Consider the following 13,944-nt stretch of genomic DNA (forward strand, 5'->3'; position numbering starts at 1 on the left):
AGGGATGGAGTCTCACCCTCTGGACTCACTTTTTCGTATCCCTCAAGAAGTACAAGGAGAAAGTCCACCCTTGCTTCTCAATCAAAACTTCAGTGGTGGCCAAAGACAGGAGATGCCAAACTGTGCTGAAATGGCAGCACAGCGGGCAGCATTGTCCTAGCAACTTTCAGCTTTATGTTAGCCAGCTGTTGTAGGTCATATCATCTCCTGACCTAACCCACCAGCTACCTAGCAGCTGCAGCAACTGAAGAACCTTCTCTATGTCCCTGGAAGCTTTCTATTTCTCCTGAATGGTCTTGGTGCAGGAGGAAATCTCATAATTCTTGTAACTGTTGTCTGAAAATGGGATGGGGGAAAATATGTCTGAGCAGCCCATCTTCCCACCTTTGCCCACTCAGGGATCCACTAATAATTTTTTCTGTGTCTACAGATGCTATTTTCAAATTCTTGTCAGAGATATTTTTCACCTCATTTTTAAAAATATCATTAAAATATAAATCCCAATTGTGCTGATATTAATTATTCACATTGTGAGCAAGATAAATGCATAAATCCAAAGTGAAAAGTAAATGTAGTCCCAAAGCACTGCTGTGAGTAATGTTGCACTGAGTACCCAAAGACAGCACGGCATTTAAGCTCTTCATCCCATAAAAAGCATTTGCTAAAGATTCATAACCAACTTTGAAAGACAGGACACTGAGATCACCCTTCTAAAATGCCTCTTGTCCATATTAAACAGCATGTAGTATCCTCTAGTTTTCAATTCAACATATCATCATTTTTCAAAACCCTAGAGACATTTCTGAGTCATTTTACCATGCCCTCAAATAAATCTTTCAGAGCTTATTTAAAATGCAGTCTTGAAGACATAACATAAACAAGTCAAACTAATGAATAACACCTTTGAATTTAATCAATGCTGAAGAGAACTTGACTTTTATGTGGAAGCCTCCAAAAGACTGTAACTTTTCCTGCCTGTGTTCTGTAACAAAGTGTGCTTAGGTTTTGTTATATTATTAGACATGGAAGTTTATGCACATAAACAGCATGGTTTTGGATTCTCCCACTTTTTCCTTTCCATTTAAAACTGGACCTTAAAAACATTTGAGTAGTTTACAGAAATGTTAGTATTTGTAGGACATTTTCTCCTAAATGAAAGCTATCATCTGTGAATTCTTTTTTAGAAGTCAAAACCAGAATTAGACTCATGTCATTGATCATGACAAGGACTCCTGTTCTTCTCTTTCTCCCTAAGATTTGTCAAATAACAAAGCAGAGCTAAAAAAAAAATCTCTGTCTTTATGCATAAACAAACACCTCAATCTATTGTAGCATTTTCAAAGATATATATACACACAAAGTCTATGTTTAGCATCCATTGAGATATTGATAAAGGTATATGCAGGAAAAGACAAGAACCAGATAAGCCACTGACAATGTAGACTCCATATCCTCAAGGACTCTGCTTTCATGTTTGTGTCAAAACAGCATTTACAAGCACCAACCCATCTGAAGTCATAAAAACACAAGGGGGAAAAAGGGAGAATCTCAAATTGCAACCTTAAATCTGCATTAGTTACTTTGTGTAATTTAAGCTGAGCTTGGCAACTGCCATCAGACACAGTTTTTGGCCAAGAACTATAATTTTTTCATAGTTCTCATCTCCACGTTAATGCTACCCATAATGTATAAAGGCATTTGGCACTTAAATTCTGGTATTCTGGATAAAAAATAGCATATTTTTGTGTATCTATTCATTTAGACAGGACTCTTTGGGTAATCTGTCATAAGAAATAGGAACTCATGTGCATATGGGGAAAGAAACAAAGATTAGCACTGGAAAACTTTCACTATTCTTCTGCTGTCCCCAGAATATTTCTCTTTTTGACTACATAGCCATAGAAAGAACCCAGTGAAGATGCACAAACCAAATGTTGGCATATATTTACAACCTCCCAATTTCTTCAAAGTCCTCAATGTGACTTAGAGTTAAGAGAATGTTTCAGTTGGAAGGGATCTCCAATGATCATCTAGTCGAACGGATTTAAATCTAAACTGAGCAGAAAATATTGCAATACAACTTTCCATAGCCTTTAATACCTTCTTTCTTGCATCTGGGAAATGCATGCAAACCAAGGATTTATTTTACAGATACTGTAAGGAAAAGACATTTTATGAGGTTTAATTGTACACCTTTGGAAGCCAAATCACGTGGATGATGGTTTTCCAGACAGAAACTACCAGCAAGGACTAAATGCTGCACAAAGATCGGGCAGATAACCCAGCCCATTAAGTGCCTGAATCAAAACCTGACAGAAAAACAAAGGAGCCACTGCTGTATCTGCCCAGGTGAAAGCTCCAGTGAGCCTGTGGCCCTGTCTTTAACAGCTGCTAGCAGGACCATAGGGAGCTAACATGAAACAGCATAATCCTTACACCCTGGCAAAGCTTGCTCTATTTTCCAGCAACCCTGAACTGAATAGAGAACCTGAGCTGCCATGTTCTGTGGCTTGACAATCATTATTCCTTACTTATCAACTCTGTGCATACACAACTTTAGTCTTCCATTAGATCATTTAGAATTTCTTTTTCAAGACCAGGAACTCCTTGCTTTTTGTTTCTTTCATACATGACATACATCCTATGTCTGATAATTGTCATGCCTTAAGCTGCACGTACCCCTTCCAGTTTGGATCTGTGCAGTAGGGAACAAAATTGCACGCAGCCATCAAAACTTGGGTGTGTATAGGACTTTGGTGTTGAACAGTGGTGTTTCCTGTTTCTTCTCTACTCCATTGCCAATTCTGTCTATGATTATCTTTTCCTTTGTGAATACTGCTGAGCTCTATTCCACTGTTTTTTAGAGCTGCCTGCTACAAATCCCTGAGTGGCACTAACTCCTCCGGAGTCCACCCTTGGGTATGTAGAGTTAGGACTGGTTTTTGCTTGTGTATATGACTTTATCAGTTATCAGCACTGAATTTTATCTGTCGTTTTACCAGCTGATCCCTTACTACCATGACATTTCTGAGAGATATCAACGAAAGGCAGAACTACTATTATGTTAAAAATAGACACCTATTGTGTGTAACAGCTTCTGAAGTTGCCACAGTTCCAACACCAATAGTAATTTCAGCAGTTTCTAATTGTGGTTCAATCATGGAAAATCTTCTGTATCTCTAAGAAGAAAAGGCAAAGTTTCATTGCCAGATGTTTGAAAAGCTGCAGAGGAAATCTCCTTTCTGAGGTTTGACCCATCATCACAGACATCACAGTACCATCTCATAACAGTGCAGGTACATTTAACCCTGTTTTCTTGGAAGTACCCAGGTTTTTTTAGTCTCCAAGCTTATGAAAATCTTTTGCACCTCTTCTGTGATAAACACATTGTTTATCACAATCAAGAAATGTTATGTATTGAGTGGCTGGTAGCTGAGAGCACTCCAGTTCACCAACCCATGTCTTCCTAAGTACTTGAGAATGCAGTTTTAGGCACTAAGAAGACAGAGCTGTGTATGTTATGTTGATGCAGATGGGAAATGCGGGGACACAGTCAGTTCCTGACCTTGGGCAGCTTACTGCAAAACCAGAGTAACACCACCTCTTTTAAATACATTAGCTGTCACTTAAAAGAAAAAAAAAATAAAGAGCAAGTAGAAACAGACATGGTCCTAGAAACAAACAAACAAACAAAAGGTTTGGAAAACATGTGTTAAACTTTAATGATCCCAAATCTAATTTGTACCCGTTTTATTCCCACTCCAGTCTTTAACATTTCCCTGAGGCTTTTTGGGAGTATACCTCTCCAAAATATTAATTTTAAAATATACTGTGCTTTAATGTTCAAGAAACCATTCTGAATATTGAGGGAACTGTTACCAATATCTCAGATTTTTTATTAAGATGTAAAAAACCTGTTCTTCTTAACCTTAATTTCCTAGATCCTAGGCACTCGCTGTCTCTCATCTGAAAATCTGGAAATAAAGGTCAAATTATGACTTTCAGGGTTTTTTCTATATTGTAATTCATATTGGTGTACCTACTGATATATTTTGAAACAAAGGAATAAATGCTAGTGGAAGTTTATGCTCAAATTTCAAATTTCAATTTAGAAAGGCTCTTCTACAGTAGTTCAATTGTTATAAACTTGTTTCCAGCAAAATTGTCACATGCCTAGCCTCAGAGACCTGTGTTTGAAAATATTGGTTAAGCATTTGGTGTCTAAAATGGACTTACATACCTTGCCCTTTTTAGCACACAATATTTCACATAGAGTTTATCTTACATAGAATGGTAGGGTTGGAAGGGACAATGAATAGATGAAATCCCTAGTGACAGCTAGCAATACTGTCTTTTTACAGTAAGTGATCCCCTCAATGTTACAGCTAAATTAAGGAGGGCAATGAAGACATAATGATGAATAGAAGACAAAAGAGTCCAAAAGAGCTGACAGCTCCCAGCCATTCACTCTTTTTTAAGAGGAGAAAAAATATCAATGGTGCCTTAAATTGAAGGAGAATTGGAGAATGGAAGATGAGCGTTGAGGCAAATATAAGTCAATGGAGAATCTTTTTTCTTTGTGGAGTCTGTCAAACGGAAACCAGGAGAATGAAATAAAGAAGGTGAAAACACAATAACGTGAAGAGGAGACAGGCAAAAGACACTCCACTTTCATCTCATAAAGCACCCATATTTCTGAATGAAGGGGGGAAAAAAAAAGCTACAACACTGACAGTTTTCAATATGTTATTCCTGGTTCTGCAGAAAATGAAAGAGAAAAAAGACACATCCAGATGTTCTTCCACCTTCAATCAGTGGTGTATCCTCCATCAAGGAAAAACAGCCTTAATCCTTTTCATATCATACTGTCCTGTCTAACGAATGCCTTACAAGATGGCAACTCCTCACTGACAACTCAGAGCTGTGATTGCCTCAGGAGTTATTCACCCAGTGTAATTCCACCATTGAAGTCTTTACCCACTGCTTCCCACTGGCTAGAGACTTGAGATGGTAACTAACTGTGCCCTCTGAAAGGAAGCAGATGTACTCTTCCTGACTCAATAACGTTCGAGCATAACTTTCTGGTTTCAAGTTTGGGAGATTTGTTTCTTAATTCAATGTCCTACTTCCACAATGCAGCTGTTATTTTACAAAATTTATATCCCCAAAGGCTTCAGGGCATGTTAATAAAAAGATGGTTAGCTTGCAGCAATAAGATTCCTCCAAGCAAGGGTTCTGTGCTCTTGTTCAACGTGTCACATTGTCTGCTGTGATTTATTTCCCAATGCTCAGAACCTACAAACCATTGTTACCATCTTCCTTCATAACATGCTGAGTGCAGCATTTGATTATATTTATATCTCCTTTATACTTAGACATTTTAGAGCTCTTTGCAGATCTAAGAGCAAGCAATTCACATCTACTTCCACAATTATCTTCAAGATAATTCACCCTTCACTTCTCTAAGCTCTCCAAAGAGTAAGGTCTGCCCTCAGAATATCACAGCTGGTCAGAACCAGTCTTGCTGGCATTCCATAGCCTTGTCACACATGCATGAGGAATAGTCAGGTAACTCAACCAGAGACATTACTGTGTTTTTCTGTATATACAAGACTCACATCATATGTAACACAGACTTAGTAGAAGAGGATCTGATATCATCTAGAAAAAACCCCAACACAAATACTTCTCTCTGCACTTAGATGCAGAGCACCTACAATCCCCACAGGGCATGTGCCTGGTTGTAGTTGTTCTTGCATTGGTGTTTGAATTCCTACCTTCCCTTTACCCTAGAAAGAAATACAAATCAAGGAAAACATACAGAGAAAACCATGTCAATGCACAAGGAAAACCTGACAGTAATTGCTCTCTTTTCCCCAGTTTCCCTACTCCAACAGTAACTTCTCAAATCCCTATCTTTTCCCTGGTCCCCCTATCTTTTCTAACTTAATAGTTCAAATGACTCTGTTCCTTCAGGGCTCCTCCCAGCTGTGACAGTCACCATGGACACTCCTGGGCTAGATGAGCACTTAAAGATCACTTCAAGGCTACCTCATTAGCATGGTGAGTGGAGAACATTGTCAGCCTACTCATTCTTCATCTTCCTTTATTCATATGTTAAATCTGGGACTTTCTGATGAAAGAGAGGGAAGAAAGGGATACACTCTTAGTGTGCACTGTCATAAAAATAGATAGGCATGAAGAACCTCATTTCCAGAGGAAGAACTTGGCCTGAAAAACCCAGGTAACACTACTGCTGCTGCCTTTGGCTGTCTAATGCCTTGGCATCTGTAATGATCTTATGAACAATCAGTGAAACAACCAAAAGCAAGCACTGAAAGGGTAGGGAAAACTGAGAGGAAAAATACCAAGGCATAATTAAAAGGGCATTTTATGTGAGACTTTGATGTGCTTGAACCTCATGACCTTTCTGGAAAAGCTGTGAGAGACAGGATTCCCGTCTTGCTTGATTAAAACTGAGAGGTCCCAGAGATGGAGATCAGAATAACCATAAAGCACCAGGCTATTGAATGTCCTTCACACTCCATCAATACTGCAAGGGACTTCTTCATTTTGTTCCTAATTATCTACCATTAGCAAATACTTTTGAAGGCAGTGGCAAAGGAGTCTGAACATCAATTGTTCTAGTCCCTCCTTGTTCCCAGGGGTGCACAGACACAACTCTGTTATGTCTCTGTCTGTCCACTTGTAGAATAAGAAGTCTATTGTGTTAATCATTCATCTCTGTGGAGCTCTAGCATCTTTGTAAGGATAAAGCTGACTTAGCAACTGCAGGGATAATTAGAATTAGGTCATTAATACACATTAGGAGTGCAGAGAAGGCTACTCTTGTGTGCATGTAAAGGCTTTTATATGGTTGAATCTGGACGCAGTAGCATTTATGTACTTGAAGTTCCTTTGCTCCATTTTTCTCCTACACTGTTACTTAAACTACACTGCTTACTAGTTAGATATCATTCTGTTGCAGTTATACCAGATATAAAAATACTTTTCCACTTTTGCCAATTAGCTCCAAACCATCTGTTTATATACATCAACACTGAAAGACAGTCCCACAGGTCAGTGTCTTTTCTGCAAGAACCGAACAATGGATTGTGACAATAGTCATATTAAGGCACTACAGAAGGCTATTAGATACTCTCACAATAGATCTGTTGTCACAGAAGGTATTCTGGGTGCCTGTCTTCTGTTGCTTGAAAAGGAATTTTCTCTCTAGTCACAGTACCAGGGTGCCATTTCCCAGGTGGAGGGAGTGACTTTTGCCACTTGAATCGCATGAGAGTTTGTTATCTAACAGTAATATGAGACATACAACACACACCTGAGCCATTCAAACCTCTCTCAGGAAATCTTATATACACAAATATGTGCTTTGTAAATTTAGTTCAATTGGAAAACTAATGATAATATATTATGTTCTAACTACACATATATTTCCATTAAAGTTATTTCTTTTCAGGTACTGATCACCATTTGAGACCTATCTTTGATGATGAAGTTTTGTCACACAGCTTGAAACATGCTATTTCTGACAACTCTTTGAAGAAAAAAGAAAGAGCCCAACTTCTCTGAGTTTTGGGAAGGATCATCTTTCACATTGCAACATTATAAAAAGTGAAACAATTGGGTCAAGAAAGTTGTACAGAAATAGTCCCCAGTGAAAAGACCCTTTCACTGTCCTCTTGGAAAGGCTTTTTTTTAAAGAAATGAAACATGACATATTTAAGACTAAGTTGTGTAACTTCTCAAGATTTTCTTTATGTGTCTTGTGGGAGCAAAACCAAAGAAAATCTTTGAATATCATATCAAGTTCATGATGAAAACTTCACATGTTACACTCTACCTAGAAAGCATTCAGTGGTGTAAATTGTTCTTTGACAGGAGAACTTCATAACCATTGGAAGCTCTCCTGCTAAGAGACTTTCTTGGCACACAAAACAACACTAGCTAAGATATCTCTATAACTTCTGGGAAAATAAAGAAAATATAGCTTGGTCTTCCTTGCCAATCACAGCAGGGAATGGCTGTAGAAACAAGCTCCATTTCCACATCACTCTTCTGATGACACGTTTTCCCCAGAGGATCTCCCACAGCATCTTACCTGCCTCAGAGTGCACACAATACAGATGCTAATATTTGATTTACTCACTTAAACTACCTCTGTCAATAGCAGGTAGACTGGCTCTTCTGAAGTCTGATATCTATGAAAAATACCTCAGTTGGAAAAAGGAGACCTATACCTTATGTGGGGCTGCTTCTTTCTGTGAAGAGCTGAGGGTCCACCATTGATTTCAGCTCCTAACACTGAAAATGAGGATGCCAACATCTGTACAAAGAAATCCCACCTAGTGCTTTCTCTAGCTACAGCGATCTCAAGGTTTATGGGGTTAATAACTTCTCTACAGCTGTGTTAAACTGTTCCCTTGTTCCTATTGTGTAGGATACACAATAAAAAAGACTTAATGTAAAGATCAAGCACGCAAATAGCTCTGCCTGCATTATAATAAACACTGGAGAGTCAGAAAAGGGTGTACCTTTGTGAAACAGCTGAAATCAGGCTTTTCATATTATTCAGCTTGATTAAATGTAACTGTTTCAAGTAGAGAAGAAAAATGGATGCAAAAGAGAAGGCACTGTTATCCCTCTTTTATAATGTGATACCATATCCCTAAGGTTTATTGCCTGGGTTGAATTTTCACAAATAGAAGGCAACAAATGTAAAGGAAGAAGAGTAAACATTCTCTGTATGTCCACAATTTAGGCCAAAATACCAGTTTCATAAAGATGCCTGAGGATTGAAAAACACAAGCAAGTGCCCTTCTGTCCGACATCACTACTGTAGCGCTGAAAACAGTCACACTAGCCCCAGATAACTCCTAACAAAAACCTTTAGTAGAAGTCGAAATATCTCAATATAACATTTGAACTGCAAGACTATCTTCCCTTTAGTAAATACCACAATTATCCAGCTAAACAGCCCTTAATAAACCACCACAAAGGATATGCAATATTGTGCATCGCCGTTAGCTAATTAGCAGCCAACTGAAGATGTGAGCCAAGAAAAGGGTCTGTAACTGTTTTGACAAAAATCTCACAAACTGGGTTTTGGCTTTGAAAACTACATCTAAAGAGAGTCTCCTTTACTAATTTTCCTCAGGAAACTGTAAAAATTGTGAAGATTGAAAGCCATACATGAAGAAAAAGGTCGAGATATCAACTAATTAAGTTTTGGCCCATCTCTAGGGGAACTTCAGCTGAGTTCAAAAGAGCTCAGCCCATGACCCACACATACTGCTTTGTCTCCCAATTCTCTGGCTAGCCTACATCTGTAAAGCACAGAGGAAATAATTACCAATGAACACCATCATAGTGCTCTTCTGACTCCATCAGATGCTGAAACCAGTCCACAAAACCAGCCTTTTTGAAAACTGAAGGTGGGTGAGGAATAAGAGCTTTGAATCAGGTCACAGTGACCCAACAGTGCATTTTGCTTGGGGCCCATCCTGCTGTATAAAACAAAATCACATAATTAAGGAGAACATAAACTGCAGGGGGGTTGGACTGGATGATCTCTAAAGGTCTCTTCCAACCCCTACCATTCTGTGATTCTATGATAAACGTCTCAGCTGGCCAAAAGAAAAAGTAAAGCATTCATTACTGCAATTTTGAATTGCACCTGTATGTTTGTTTATGTATGTAGCAGATCATAGCCATGTTTTGTGCTTGTCTTTCCTACATCCCTATTTCTAGTAGCATACCCTTCCCAGTGAAAAAAGGGAAAAAACCCCCCAATCCAAACATATATGACATTTCTCCCTTTTCTTTTTAGTGAAAAGAAAACCATCTTAAATTTCTCATCAAAATACATTTGAGAGTATTTCCCTGTCAATTTTGAATGGAATGTTTTAAACCAGCTCTAATCATAACCTGTAAGTATAGCATAAGGATCTAATTTCACAATGACAGGTTATAATAGGCATATACAAGTAGCTAAGATTGAAAGAAACATTTTATTATAGTTGAAAAAAGCCTGGTAGGAAAGCATAACCATCCTTTGAATTCGTAACCGTTCAGTCTCAACAGTGCATTAATATATTTAATAGCAACCCACACTGTTGGTTTTTTAACAGAGCATAAATTCCTAACAAAACCAACATGGTCTATAATGATATTTTAGTAAAAATAGCAATACAGTAAACAAACATGGAAATCTGGGTTTTTTTAAGACCTCCTCAAGTGCATTGCCAGATCCTCTTGCACTCGTGACAGGGTATTAGTTCCATGCCAATCCCAACTAGTTTGCTACTATCCTTTGCCCACTTTAGAGCACATATTTATCTTGGAATAAAGCCTATCACTTCAAAGACTATGTCTGCATGAAGTAGCTTCTTATATGAAATGATAACAACTGATGCTCTAAGAATAGAGACATCTTTGGCAGATTTGGGTGGATGCACAAATGCATGCACACAATCATACACCACAGAAAGATGTTGTCTTGACCTACATCTCCCTGGTTAAACTTCCTTTTAACAGAGTCATTCACTACCCCTCTTATAATTAGACATTCAATAGTGTAAGAGAAGGGAAATAAAGTGAGCTGCAAAATATGAATGCTCTGCTTTGAAAGGCTGATCAACATACACCAGAAAGGAGAAGAGTACACTCGCTTAGGCTTGGCCTTTCACCTCAGAGTTTATTAGGACTGTGTCTAGTTCAAGGGACACCATTTATTTCTCCTCAACTTTCATCCCCAGGGTTTGATGTCAAAGGAAGAAGTGGCCTCAGAAAGAATCAGGGACTACCAACCAGTGACCCAGTCATAAATAGCACCCTCTTTAATAGAAGACTATTTTGTAGGCTATCTTGACACAGCAAGTGGGAACAAGATGGCAGCAAACAGAAACACAGCCCCATAAAAATGTAGGTTTGGAGGGAGGGGGCAGGAAATGGCCTCTTGGGAATTTCCATATTACTTATTCTTGTCCATATAGGGTCATTATAGGGTGAGCACTGCATTTCATTTGAAAATGTATGTAGTCCTGCCTGATTCAACAGGAAAAGCTTCCAACAAAATTAAATGTCAGAGCAGTGCAGCTTATTGCTTTTACTCAACGTAAATTCACTTTTTCTGCAGCTCTGAATAATAATGCCCTACTCTATGTCAACATGATGTCAACAAATTCAGGCTTTGAAGAGAGTGACTGAAGCCAAGAGAAAGAGAGATAGAGGCATATCCAGTGCTAACCCAGCACTGTCTGAGATTTAGCTCTACGTGACAGGTCCGTTGCTTTAGACATGATTTAGCACATGGATCACTGCGTGTCTTATTTTCTTCCCATTTGCTTTTATGCAGTCAGCAAGGCTGTTACTGGCTAAACACCTCATTTTCTCACCTTCAAAAGGTTCAAATAGTGGCATGTATAGAGATATAAGTAAGCCAGAAGGAAATGAAAGAATATGGGAAATCTCAAACAGCAGTGTCTTAAAATATGTCAAGTAAGATCATGTTCAGATGCACAATTTGCTCTAATAGGTTAGTAAAACTCTCATTTACTGTCCATAAACATGAAGTTCCTCCTCAAGCAAAACCCACTGACCCTGACAGGAGCTTTGCTTGAGTACAGACCCCAGCAACTGGCTCAAGATTTGTAAAGCTGTGCAAGAAAAGGCTACTGGTTCAAGAAGGTTGTTCTCTTTGTTTCTAACAGAGGTAAGAAACAGCATAGGCAGGAAAAGAATAAGAATCCCTGATATTACATGTTTGATAGATAGATTTAATAAATAAACAACTCCTTGAATAATTCACCTGAGTTAAAATGCAATGAGGATAGTTTCAGGTGCATCAGATGTTCTTTTCCTACATTGCAACTAAAATGGGAAAACCATGTTCTCAGCTGCCAAGTGCAAACCCAGAGAAATCCCCATGACTGTGTCATAGCACAGTGTGATTGAATATGAAAATGAATTGATGAAGGAAAAGAAGGAAAAATGGCTTTGTGTAAAGTACCAAACAGCACAGGAGAGGATCTGGGAGACACTGGGATAATTACAGCAGGATTTTTGCAGGTATAAATATCAGTGAGGCTTTCCTTTCATAGTGAAAGCTAACAGAACCTAACTCATATTTGTACACCAGAAAACCATCTCTTTATCTTTCCATCCTTCTGTTTTCCTGCTAAAGAGAAGTCTTTCAGAGAAACAGAGACTGTCTCTGTGCTCTGCTTGACTGCAGCATGATTTGATTCTATAGGCTGTAAAAAGTTTGGGGAAATGTGTTGTCACTTCTGGGTGCAATTCACTTCTGAGCCATGAGTTCAGCCCTGCAAGGACAGAAGATGCCCAGCCATGGGTCTATTTGTATGCCATGGTTCCCCCTCATCCCTATATCAGCTCACACAACTGAGCAATGAGACCACCCAGAGATGAAATGAAGAATCCTTTTCAAACAAAACTGCAGCTTCTGTCTTACTTCAGCAGCCCCTGCTCTTGTGTGCCGAGATTGCTACAAGAGTGTTACAGAAGACAGGAATGACTAAAAAGCAGCGAGAGCCTTTTTGGTGCATCAGTCTCTGCTGTGCAAAAGCCTGCACAGGTTACAGTTTGCACACACTGTGAAAAATCAAATAACAAACTCACATACTTTGGGTTTTAATCTACCATCCAGTCTCACTTGGGGGAAGAGCCAGAACTGACCACACGTTCAGTGAGTCAAGGTCATATCAGGAAGGAACCTGCTGTTTGCTGCGTCTCTGCCTTGTTACTGATAGCACTGGACTGTCCAACAAGAATGAGATAAGGGCTTGGCGAATCACCATGGTTGTGCCTAGGGCAGCTTTGGCTGCCCTCAGGAACTGGATTCTCTGTCTGCCTCAGTGCCTAATGCCAAGGAAGTCACAAAAACCCAACTCTGCACAGGCGGTCATTAATTGCATCTTTCACATTTGCTTAGAGCAGAGCACAAACCACCTGCGCTCTGATCTGTGGATGCATGGAGCAATTCCAACTGGGATGGACTCAGCAAAAGCTGACTCCAGAACAAAGAAAGGGTGATCAAATGCTATTTCTGGAAAACTGGAAGAACAAAGATCTCAAGATGGGTACCTAAATTAAATGTCCCTTCTTAAAATGCTGCTTCTGTGCCTCATTTTTGCTGGTGTAAAACGTCATTTTGCCTTATGGGGACATTGTAAAAATAAATTCATTAATGTTTGTGAAGTACTCAGATGCTGTAATAATGAGAGCTGCAGAAGTGCTCCCCAGGAAACTAATAACTCTGGCTTCAAAGCTGGATCTGAATGATGTACAGTTACAGGAGGAAGGAGTGACATAATGACCAACTAAGATAAAATATTGATTCATCTGAGCAGTGTTGATTGAAATGTCTCCTTATTTAAGAGAGCTTGGCTTTGTACCCTTCACAGGCTTTTAAACTTACACAGTTTAAAAAGAAAATAAGAAAAAACAAAAGGACTCCAACTTAGAAATTGTATCCCTCAGCCCTACTGACACCTACACAATCCTCCAGAGAACTGGAGCCTTTAGGTCCTCAGCCCAGTCTTGTAACACTTGAGCTAACACTTGACTTTGCCTTGCTGCTAGTTTGGTCTCTTCTGCCAGAATACTGTTCATCTCTCTCCTGTGTATTGTCTTCATCCTTTCTTAGTCTTCCATTCATTCCTCCTGTCTGTCTCATCACTTTATCTCCACATATCCATCTCTTTGTCACTCTCCTAGCTTCCCTTACATGGATGCCATACTCCCTGTCCATTTTTCTTAATCATTTCAATACCTGACCACGATATCCCCAGGTTTGTAGCACTCTCCTTACTAATAAAATCCTAGGACAGATGAGATACAAAACTTAAAGAATACACAAGTGCTTTTCAGAACAGAACACAGTCTAAATTGACAGATTTCCCC

The 13,944-nt window shown here is 39.0% G+C and overlaps 1 protein-coding gene across 2 annotated transcripts in view; it reads right to left on the reverse strand.

Moving 5' to 3' along the window:
- TMEM108 (transmembrane protein 108) overlaps positions 1–13,944 on the reverse strand; it is a 163,184-nt gene that overhangs the window by 86,867 nt on the left and 62,373 nt on the right. The gene's annotated exons all lie outside the window — the stretch shown is intronic.

The sequence above is a fragment of the Colius striatus genome, chromosome 5 (assembly GCF_028858725.1).
Source record: "Colius striatus isolate bColStr4 chromosome 5, bColStr4.1.hap1, whole genome shotgun sequence".
In the NCBI taxonomy this organism is placed as follows: domain Eukaryota; kingdom Metazoa; phylum Chordata; class Aves; order Coliiformes; family Coliidae; genus Colius; species Colius striatus.